A 12484-nucleotide genomic window follows, 5' to 3' on the forward strand; every position below is an offset into this window, starting at 1 on the left:
CACACACACACATATATATATATATATATATATATATATATATATATATATATATGTGTGTGTGTGTGTGTGTGTGTGTGTGTGCTTGTGTGTGTGTGTATGTTTGTACGTAATATATTGTATGGTTGTGGCATTTTAGTTTCGTAGATGTAAATCACTTATATACACAAACACACATGCATATATATATATATATATAAATATATATATATATATATATATATATATATATATATATATATATATATATATACATATGCTTACCAAACAGATATGCCACTTGGTTTCTCTGTTTACTCCTTTTTCTCTCGAACTATGCAGTAAGTTCGATCAATAATAATATTTTTCATTCATCATAACAGCACTGATTCATAATTCATTATATTATCGGTGACTTTGACAGAGAAAGTGTATGATAAAATCCAATTGCTATAAACAGCAGATATTTAATAAGTGCGTGTTTAAAAAGCGAGATGCTGGAGGAAATATTAATAGATTTTTTTACACTTTGATCGTTTTTTTTTACTCCACCTCTTAATAATGATGTGTGAATTCTGTTGCCTTAATATTTTCTTTACGAACCGTCACTTTTCAATCTTTTATTTTCTTTTTATTTTCTCATCACTCGTTCACGTCAAACGCGACCTCAGCCGCAACAAAATGATCTGTGTTCCTCATAATCTGCTTCATCGTCCGTTTCCGCAAAGTTACACAATCTTACGCGCTCAACTCATTTCTCCCACTAATAATGCTCGCTTTCGCCGGCTAATGATTATTAATCGCTCCAGCCAAACAGCAAGTTTATTAAGAAAATGGCGGCGTCTCCGTTCGCTGTTGATTCTCGGCTTACCTACGTGTCACTAAAGCGGCATAAACAACAACAATTGATGCGGTCGTGGACACGGCGTCGCCTACGCGCGAAGACGCCGACAAAAAGGATCTGCAATGGCTTTGTCCATTTGGTAGGTTGATCTCGGGAAGACGGATAGTGTTCCAAAAGAAGCACATGCTCTCCCTAATTGTCTTCGCACGAGTTAGCTTGCTAGGATTACAAACGCCAAGATTAAGTTCGCCGTGGATTCGAAAACACGCGCCATGTCCAGACAGACAAAACAATACGAGATGTAAAAATTCAGTAGGTAATTTCTCTTTATATATATATATATATATATATATATATATATATATATATATATATATATTTATGTATGCATAAATATATGTATATATATATGTATATGTATATATAGTTATCATGAAATTTGGAATACAGGTTTTTTCATTTATTTTTTATGTGCTCTGTAATCACATTGGGCTTCTTGAATTAAGTATTTATTTATATAAAAAGTGAAATATAATTGTTAAAATCATATTTCCACGGAAATATATGTATATATATATATATATATATATATATATATATATATATATATATATATATATATATATATGTGTGCGTGTGTGTGTGTGTGTGTGTGGTATTACCAGAAATGCTAGAACATTAGGATTGAGATATACTCGACCGCCGAGTGTATTCGGAGGTGCAAACATCCTTTGGTGAATTAAACATACCCGAGATACCAGGTCTAACATCCGCCGAAACGTATCTCCCACTAATTAAAATGATCACTGTCTGTCTCCAGAATTCAGTGCTCTACTCCTCGTTTCTTAAGATGTCGGTCCTAACTAAGGAAAATATAATGGCGTATATAGAGGGTGTCCACAAAGTCTGGCTACATTATGTAGCCAGACTTTGTGGAAGCATACTGTAGATTACGTAGCCCGATTTTGTGGCCACCATATATATATATATATATATATATATATATATATATATATATATATATATATGTATATGTATATGTATATATATGTAGGTATATATATACATATATATACATATGTATATATACATATATATACATACATATATATACACACACATATATATGTGTGTGTATATATGTATGTATATATACATATGTATATATATGTATATATATACACATATATACATATATACAAACATATATATATACATATATATATATATATATATATATATATATATATATATATATATATATATATATATATATACAGGGTGCGGACAAAGTCTGGCTACATAATCTACAGGATGCTTCCACAAAGCCTAGCTACATAATGTAGCCAGACGTTGTGGACACCCTGTATTAATTCCAATGCAACACAATAAATACAATAGGATAAATTACATAACAACACATAATTGAAGAGAATATTTCCAGTTAATTTAATAATGTATATTTAAATGAAAATAAATGCTGCCTTAATACACACATGGGTGGTCTCCTCAGTCTCGACAAACTAGTATTACCCACTATAAGAGTGCCTGCGCATGATATTCGAGTGGCAAGTCTCCTACCACACCATACTTCAGTCAACGTTGATAAATACCAGTGGCTAGTGGAGGTTCAAGACGACGAATAAAGGCCGTGGTAAACGAAGAGCACATACAAAACCTCAAATTTTCAAACATCTGTTACTAGCCACGCTCAACGTTGCAACCCGGTTTTCCTCAGACCACAACACACATACACTCTGTGTATATATATTTATGCATAAATATTTATATATGTATCCATATGTACAGTAGAACACCGGGGTACGGCATTAAAAATTAGTAACAAAATACAGCGCAGTATATAACGCACATGTATATAATCAAACTTCATTGTAAATAACACCGTATGTCAGGGTAAATTCTATCACCAGGCACCGGAAATAAAACTTCCTATTGCATATTGTAACCTTAAAAATAGTATCCTCGGGCTAACGTATCTCGGGGGTCTACTGCATATACAAGCATATAATATAAATTAGATTTGCGTGGTAATTTCCATAAATATTAATATAAATATTACTACCTAACTATATTACGAATTTAGCACTGTTGAAGTAAATACTTATAGTGAGGCAGACGCGTATTTCGTTAACATTTTATGCTAAATATAAATCATTGTCTCTCTCTCTCTCTCTCTCTCTCTCTCTCTCTCTAAATATATATATATATATATATATATATATATATATATATAAAACATGTTTTTTGTGCATTCTCACCCCAAACAACCACAACCCTATATTTAGTTTATAATTGCGTTTTGATATTCCTTTGTCTTACTGATAAGATCGTATTTATGGCATTAGAGAATTAAATAAATTCAGTCTAACTGCGTCTCTCGGTCATTTTTATATTTATGTTTCCTTTTTCTTTTCCTTCTTTATTTTTGTTTATTCGTCTGATAAAAAGCGTCTGCGAATGAATCGGGTTGCAAAGCAGTCAGTATTTTCTGTTTTCCAAAGCGGAGATAAGAAACTAATTTACACATCAAAGAGAAAGGTCAGCTTCATGATAAAACCCGACAAATACGAAAAGGATTGGGGCACCGTTGGAAACTCGCCGGATCCGCGAATTTTTTATTTGGTGCATGTGCGTGATTGAGTGTGTGTTTATGCGTGTGGGCTATTTGTGTATATCTGCTAATATGAGTATTTGTAGTTTTGGTGGTTTCGTTAGTTACAAATATATATACTTGGACTGTTAGTATTTCTGCGTTTTCTGCTATGTACGTGACGCAGAGTTTTAAGAAGTAGTGGAATTGGTGCAATATAAGAGATATATTATTCAAGATTAAACTATTACCCGTTGTCCAAAAAATAATTGATGGGTGTAAATAGATTATTTATTTTGGAAGATTTTCTTTCCGTAATTTTCACACTACCTGAGTAAGACATTGGGAAATTAAAAAAAAAACATGAAAAATTCAAATAATATCTTTCAAAGATTACCCATTTTCAGCTTTGTATATTTGTGCTCTTTTCAAAACATTATTCATGGCAGATTGTAGAATAACTGGGTAGCGATTTAACTACTTCATTTTGTTCCTGGTGGTTTCCTTCAAATCTTGCAGGGTTTTGAGTTTGTTAACACAGACTCCAACTTTAAGATATACCCACAAGAAAAAGATGCGGGTTGTTAAGTCTGAGGAATGTGGTGTTCATTTGACGTTACCATAGCAACAGATAATATGCGAAGCTGAACACGGGACATATCTAAACATTTTAAATGGGAAACCTTTAAAATTGGAATCATTATTTTCATATATAAAAATTGATTGAATTTACCATTTCAAAAATTAAACCATTTTTGAATGTCTTAGTCAGATTCTGTTAAAATTACCGAAGGATATATTGAAAAATAAAGAATCTATTCAAGTTCAAAACATACTAGTGGCAATATGACACTCTGACTATTACTTAAGACAAAATAATTAAAATAACTGGCTGTAAAAGAATTTGCAGATTTGACACAATTTCTGCCATGGATCTTATAAGCATTTTTCAGCCAATATGGCTGTAAGAATTATTGCTATTCTCCCAAATGTTTGATTTACCTCAGTCAATAAGGATAGGCTACTTAGAGAAAGCTACCACCAGCCCAGGTGGTACGTAAAGATGCATTGCCTATGCAACTACACATTGAATCGAGAGATTCATTCAAAGGTAAGTGTTCTGGCTAGTGAATTTTGTGTGTTCAAGGGTATTTCATCTCTGTGGACTTTCTGTAAGAATAATAATAATAATAATAATAATAATAATAATAATAATAATAATAATAATAGTAGTAGTAACAGCATCAATTGGTACCACATCCACTGAGTTAATGAGGATAAGAAAGTATAGAGAAACAATTTCAATTGGTCTGTATTGGAGTTGGTACGTGTTTGTAAGAATGGATTTACATATTTATGGATATGTTTTTCGGTGTTTGGATACTTGAGCGTCGTTTTCCGATACATAAATATGTTTTGTGTGTGCTAGATACTGTTGGCCTATAAAAGACAGTTACGCAAAAAAGTTAAACATAGAAAGTGCCGTTCTGAATCCGAAGATTCGTGGGTTTTACGAAAATATTACGAAAACTGTTGGAATATGTCGAATCAAATAAAGAATTGAGTTTATAAAAACAGCAGTCGTGTCTATAGAAACAACAAGTTTATATTTTATGCCATTGGTCTAATTGTATACACAATTGTTCGCGAGGAACTGAAGATGCGACAGATTAGCACGAGGTTTGTCGCAAGGTTGTTGCATCATTGCCACAAACAGTTTGACCAAGATGGACACTAAAACTGTTCCTCACCCTTCCTGTAGTTCATATTTTGATCCTTGTGACTTTTGGTTATTTCAGAAAATTGGGGAGATGAAAAAGACTTACGATGGTCATTTACAAGTTCACACAAGTGGATTTATATAGGGCCTTTCGGTAATTGTTGTAACGGTACAGCGTGTGCAGTGAAGTGTTACAAGAAAAGAATTTAGTGCGAACGTAGGGATTTTGGCGCAACGAATGGGGGTTATTTAGTTGAGGGTGATGTTTCCAAAGTCTTTATGAAGTTCCGGGAGTCTAAGCAGGGAAATGTAAGTGAATCAATGTGATGAGCAGGTATATCTTAATAATTAGAAGCTAACCACAAAGATCTTAGTAAATGAGCTTTTAGTATGTCCCAAAAGAAATCGGGTAAAAATGAAACAACTCTCTAATTAGTAGAACCCCCAGGCGAAAAGTAAGATCAGGACACTTTCAGACGACACAAATTGTCGATTTCGAGAGATATAGAGTGAGATTTCGGGCTTATGGCATAAGGGTAACTGGATGACGCAGGTGATGTGAATTATAGGAGAAATACTCTGCACCCAAAAAGGAAATGCTAGGAAGATCAGAGAGAGATTCTGATCTAAAAATATAATTATGAAGTCAGTTGAAAAGGAGTATTTTATGATTCCTGATCTTTCTTAGCCAAGTGTTTGTATAGATATTGGGAACATTTACTAGAATGTAAAAGTGCGTACATTTTTTAAAAAGTGGGGAGGATAGGGCGGTTACAATAAAATAGTTTCCTTTTCCTTTAAGTAATAAGAACATGAGATCAATGAAAAATGAGATTAGGATAGACCGAGATTCGAACTTTGTAAGTAAGGTTCAGAAATAGATCCAGAAAATGGAATGTTAGAATTTCTCATTGTTAAATTTCATATAAAATCGTTTAGATATTGTTTGTAAAAATAATTTATTTGTGCATTCTTTTATAGAAAGTGAATTAAAAAGGTCAGCTAAAAAAATAATGAGCAATAGAATTTAAAAACATATTGAAAAATAAGTTAGGTTGAAAAATATGTTAGTGAGAATTCTTTGTTGCAGAAGTGTGCTTTGGAAATGTATGTTTAAGCCACGTGAGTCGATCACATTTTGAGACCACACGACTGACGTCATAGCAAAAATGAATTCTCAGTATATGAGCTAGGAGTTGAAGATCAGAGGGAGTCGAGTCCGAATCGAACAACCAGCAGAGTTGTTCATGCTTGTATGGAAATTCAATTTAAAAAAATAAGCAAAAAATTTAGTGAACAATACAATTTAAACATATATTTAAAATAGGTTAGTGAGAATTCTTTCTCTGCAGAAGTGTGTTTTGGGAGCATATGCTGAGCCACGTATGTTGAAGCCACGTGAGTCGATTACGTTTAGAGCAATACATAAGCAGAGGGAGATTCTCAATAAAGCTTCTCAGCTAGGATTAGCAGAGAGCCAGTCGAAGATCAGAGGCACTCGAGTCCGGAACGAACAGTCAGCAGAGACGGTCGAGAAGAGCTGACATGATCACAGGAGGGTCCCTTTAGAAGCGAAGGGAGAACAGTTAATCATGTAGAACGATATTTGTATTCCTTGACGTCATCATCATTCGACCGGTCGAACCGATAATAAAGAAGTTATCATCAGGTTTTTGTAAAACTGTGTCATGCCATCACTCAACAGCAAAAGATAATGGGTGATACATCTTTAATATGAACTTTGTCTCTCTCATCGTTATTATGAACTTTATGTAACTCTTACAAGAAATGTGTGTGCGTCTGTCTCTCTCTCTCTCTCTCTCTCTCTCTCTCTCTCTCTCTTATCATCTCAACCGATTATAAATGTTTCCCTCAGTATTGTCACTAATGTTACCGTTAATATGATCTCAAATATGGATCCCTATAAAACAGCAGCCGAAGGAGATTACTTCGAAAGGGGACTAGAGTTTAATGCGTGTATTATCAATATAAGTGCCCATATGAAAAAATTCTTGAAACTTATTGAATGCACCATGTGCGTTGCAGTATTCAACATATTATTTTACTTTGATAATGTACAATTATGAAAGATGCGTTTATCGCACAATGGCGACGGTGTATGTATCTTTACTGCAATTTTATAGAAGTACTTCCGATCGACTGGAATCTAAATAGTACTGCAGAAAACTCCCTTACACTTAAAGAATCAGATCTCATTGATTTTGCTGTATATATACATGTATATATATATATATATATATATATATATATATATATATATATATATATATATATATATGCATATATATATTCACGCATAATTTGCGATTCGATATTGATTCCAGCTGATTAACACGTCATATAAATATATATATATATATATCTATCTATATATATATATATATATATATATTACATCGAAACTTTACAATATATAAAGATCGATAGAAAATTAATAATAGTTACGAAATCTGAAAGAATTAAAAATACATATTCAAGCGTAATTTACAACCGGGCTACATCGGGCCTTCCTCTTTGCTTGGATACATACTTTTGAAGTTTTAACAAAATAGTTATAATAATACCAGAGCGTGTCCATTTACGCTGAATGACTACAGAATGCCGGCATCAGTATATTACATATGAATCAGTCCCCTGTGGAATTTTTAATTTAGTATTAGTGTTGAAGAGTGCGATGCAAATGATGAAAAAACGAAGTAGATATACTAAGTGAATATCAGGCTAGAGTTGATAATATTACTGGAAAGGAAGTCTTAAGAGAGAGAAACACAAGGAAGAGAATTGGAGACGTTGTTAGAAGGATTGAAATGGCAGAGTCTTCGAAAAATAAAAAAGGAATAAATTCAAAAAGAATGAGGATATATTTTTTCACTCCACTCAAATAAAAGCGAGTTTTTTAGAAGCAAAAATATAACAAAATATCATATCTAATTTCAACACTATTGAAGATTTTGAAAAGTAAATATGCAAGATAAAAAAAATGTGCTATATAAAATGTATTTTAATCATAAAATGTCCGGCGGAAGTATTCAAGTATTGATAAAATGTTAATTATTACATGGAAAAAAGTAAGAGGAAATTGATTCGTGCAAAAAATTGTCGACTCAACTAATTCCATACATACACATATTTATTGGAGTTAATTTGACGGCATATCAGAGAGAATATAATGACAACGTCAGAGAGATTGAATGACCATTTGAAAGAACTTGCCTGCTTACAGTACAATTAAATGCTTACATGAGAGAATGTAAATTCCTACTTTCCAGAACTTAGATTCCTACAGGAAGTAATTGCTGAGAATGCAGTAATGAAGTTCGGAGTTCCTATGCCGTCGCAGTTACCATCTGATGAAGGTCACAGGAATAGTAGGTCCCAATATCGTGAAAGAACAAGTAAAAATGATAATAAAAAACTGCGTGAATAAATAAATAGTGTAATTATTTAGAACGTTATCATTATGTAGGAGATATGTTTGATAAACTATTCTTCTTTCCGCTTTAATATATACTAAAAAAACTAAAACCATGTAACGATTGAATTTAACTCAAAAATATTATCTAATCGGAAATGACAAACGACTACAGGGGCGACTGCTTTCTGGAGAGAATTACATACCCACTAGTTGAATGACAACAAGAGAGAACTTGACCACTGGATAGAACTTGAATGCTTAGTGAATATAAATCAGATCCCAACACGAGATAATTTGAATGCCTACTTAATGTAACTTAGATTCCTACAGGATAGTTCCTTGATATGACCTAAAACTATATCCGATGGTGAGGCCCGACCTTGCGGGCGTTGGAGAGTGTGGAGCTACCCTTTAATTGCCATTGCTCCCAGGTCCACTCTGACCCGGAGTGGTAGTACCTGTTACGGTCCTAACTATTGGTTAAATAGAATCTGACTTAAGAAAAATATACTCCATTAAAAATCGTTTCTCAAAATAACTAGATTCGGCATTAAATAACATGAAAAAACAAACAACAAAAACAAAAACAACCAACCAACCTACAGGATAAAACTTGAATGACAAAACGATAGAACTTTAATGACTGTTAGAGATAACTGATATGCCTGCTGAAGAGAATTGAATGCAAAGTAGAGACAACTAGAATGATACTGAAGACAACTTGTATGCACAAATGTGAGATGCTGAATGTCTACTGAAGAGAATTTTAATTCATGCGGGATAAAACTGTAAAGCCTACAGGAGAAAACTTGAATGCTTACATTAGAGTATTTGAATGCCTACTGGGAAGAAGGGTAATATTTACTGGAGATAACGTGGATGCCGATACGAATGAACGTGAATGAATACTGCTATCACTCAGTGTTAAGGTCTTTCTGTACAGAAATTTGCGATGACCAAACAAGCATAATGCTACTATTCTGTGCAGTAGATTCTGATAAAATAGTGAAAATCACTTAGCATTCGCAATCCTAATAAAATTTACTCTGTATGTTTAACGAACTTTTCTTCGATTAATTGTGCAACTCCTTCATTTATATAAACTCAGGTAAAAACACAAAGCTTTATACTCCACAAAAGTAGACACATTCTCACCTCTACAATACATATCTAAATGGGCTATTATAGCGAAAAAGTGAGTTAATTCACTTTAATACTTACTACCCTTTAAGCCCGGCGTTGCCCGGGTGGTTGGAGGTGTATGCTGAGCAAAAAAAAAGAGGTACTTTTTTAAAAAGTTTACCTTATTAGGACCCCTAAATATATATTGTTTTGGGTTGAAATCCACTTATTAAGTTAGATCCATGTCTAAGGAAACTATATCACAAAATTCAAAGTGTTTAGAGCCAAAAGTGGGGGTTGCTAGAGTTTTCAAAGGTCAGATCGTTGAACTTTGACCCCTTAACAGCCAACTTTCTGGCCAAAAACCGATTATAGAGATTTTCTCTAATCTAAGTACTTTCTAAAACACATTTCGAGTCTGTAGACTGAAAATTGACAGTAATATTGTGTAGAGAAATGTACACAGACAGACAGAGAGGCACATACACACATATACACTTTCACTTTTATAGCTACTAGCATTTTAGCCCGGTGTTGCCCGGGTGTTTTGAGGTGTATGGTGAGCAAAGAAAAAAAAAGGTCAATTTGTTTAATTTATGTCCCCATTATGCCCCCTTAACGATTACTTTTTTTGGCTCAAATCAATTGTTTAATTAAGATCATTGTCCTAGAGACCTATATATAACATTTCAAATGTTCAGTTCCAAAATTATCAGAGGAGTTTGGTAGAGTTCTCAAAAGTCTAATCGTTGTACTTTGACCCTTTAACAACCACATTTCTAACCGAAAACCGATCGCACAGATTTTCCCAAATCTCAGTACCCTGTATATAAAATTTCGAGTCTGTAGACTTAAAATTGACGAAGTTATTGCGTAGGCAAGTGCACACAGACACAAAGGTTACACACACAGACACGTTCATTTTCATAAATATACTAGCATTTCAGCCCGGCGTTGCTCGGGTGTTTGGATGTGTCTGTTGAGAAAATAAATAAGTAAATAAATAAATAAAAATTGGAAGTAGGAAGACAGGCTGTAATCCGTAACGTGAAGGAGAAAAACACGGGGAAAACATGAGGTATTTGCTGTTACGTCCACCGCCAAACCGGAAGTGACTTCAGGCTAGCCAATCGGAAGGAGAGGATGATTTTCCAAAGTACCGGCGAAAATCCGACCCCCCCTCCCTGTAAAAAAGTACCCAGTTTCGGGTGAAGGAATTTATGTTTTTAGGCATTTTTCGATATTTGTCGTCTGAAAGGTCGAACTTCAAAACGATATTCATCTTATAAAAATCCGTTCCCTCTGTCGAAAATTTTGGACAGACATGCAAACATATATACATACATATATATTGGTAAATATAAATCTGAATACCCTTTATGTAAAATTTCAAATGTTTAGACCAGGAATTGTCTGAGTAATTTGGTAGAGACCGCAGACGGATTTTTATTACATTTTAACCCCTATTATGAGCACTTAACATTTATTATTTAGGGTTCAAATCAAGTTATTCTGTAAGATCCATGCCATATCTAAAATTTCAAGTGTTTAGACCAAAATTATCGGAGGAGTTTGATAGAGTTCTCAAAGGTCAACTCGTTGAACGTTGACCTCTTTAACAGACAAATTTATGGCCGAAAATCGAACCCAAATATTTTCCCAAATCTCAGTATCCTGTATATAAAATTTCGAGTATGTAGACTTAAAATTGACAGCGTTATTGCTTAGGGAAATGTACACCCCCCACACACACACTGATACACAGTACGTTCACTTTTATAGATATATCGATAGATTGAGAGTTTGAGAAAAAAACACGAGCTTAAAAAGGATATTCGAATTTCGAATAATGTAATAGTAGCGGTGGAAGACTAGCATTGTCCGACTGAAAATACGCTTAAATATGATATTTTAATTCACCCATATTCCATATGTATTATTATATAGTCATGATTCGAAAAGTTAAAAAATAATGTATTTCAGTGCCTTTAGCTAGAATCGAAACCAAAAATGTAACATCTAAACCCGGTGTTATTACTACTGTTCAAACCTGATACGTAGATGAACAAGCTAAATATTAAAAATTAAAAATTAAGTAAGATGAATGTCCAAAATGTATAACAATTATTTCAATTTTTACTCATTTTTGACCCTGTAAAAACAATTTTGATCGGCTAAAGACCCCTAAACGAACGGTCCGTAAAAAATCCAATTATTTTTGGCCCCTAGCGCCGCTCTGCGACTCTTAGTTTCGGAGGACATAGCGAGCGAAAATATGGAGACGGACAGACAGACAGGCATATATCCTTTTATATATTGGATTTAAATGATATATTATGGAGAAAATATAAGGTACTCTACTTCTTTTTATTAAGAGTTTTACAAGTAAATACGAACTTAAAAAGAATATTGGAATTTCTAGTTATCTAAAACACTATGTATGTCTTTCCGCCTGTCTCCATATTTAAAACTATCTGAAATATATCTAGGACGCATAAAATCCATTTAAGATGGGAAAAATTTAAAATTAATAGATTTTGTGTAAATAGATTAACAGTATTTTGTCGCATCTTATATACAGGCTGCTCGTAAAGTTACTATACAGTCTTATTGTTTTGTTGTATTATATTTGTATTAATAGTTAATATTTATATTTTTTACAGGTTTATTTAATCAAGCATGCCACGCAAGCTAAGAGAGTGTGGTGTCACGGTGTTGAGAATGTATTGGAGCTAAAGGCATCCAATTTGAATATTTGTCATAGAAATTGTT

This window comes from Euprymna scolopes, chromosome 34, assembly GCF_053919585.1.
Source record: "Euprymna scolopes isolate OS-2025 chromosome 34, ASM5391958v1, whole genome shotgun sequence".
Lineage (NCBI taxonomy): Eukaryota > Metazoa > Mollusca > Cephalopoda > Sepiida > Sepiolidae > Euprymna > Euprymna scolopes.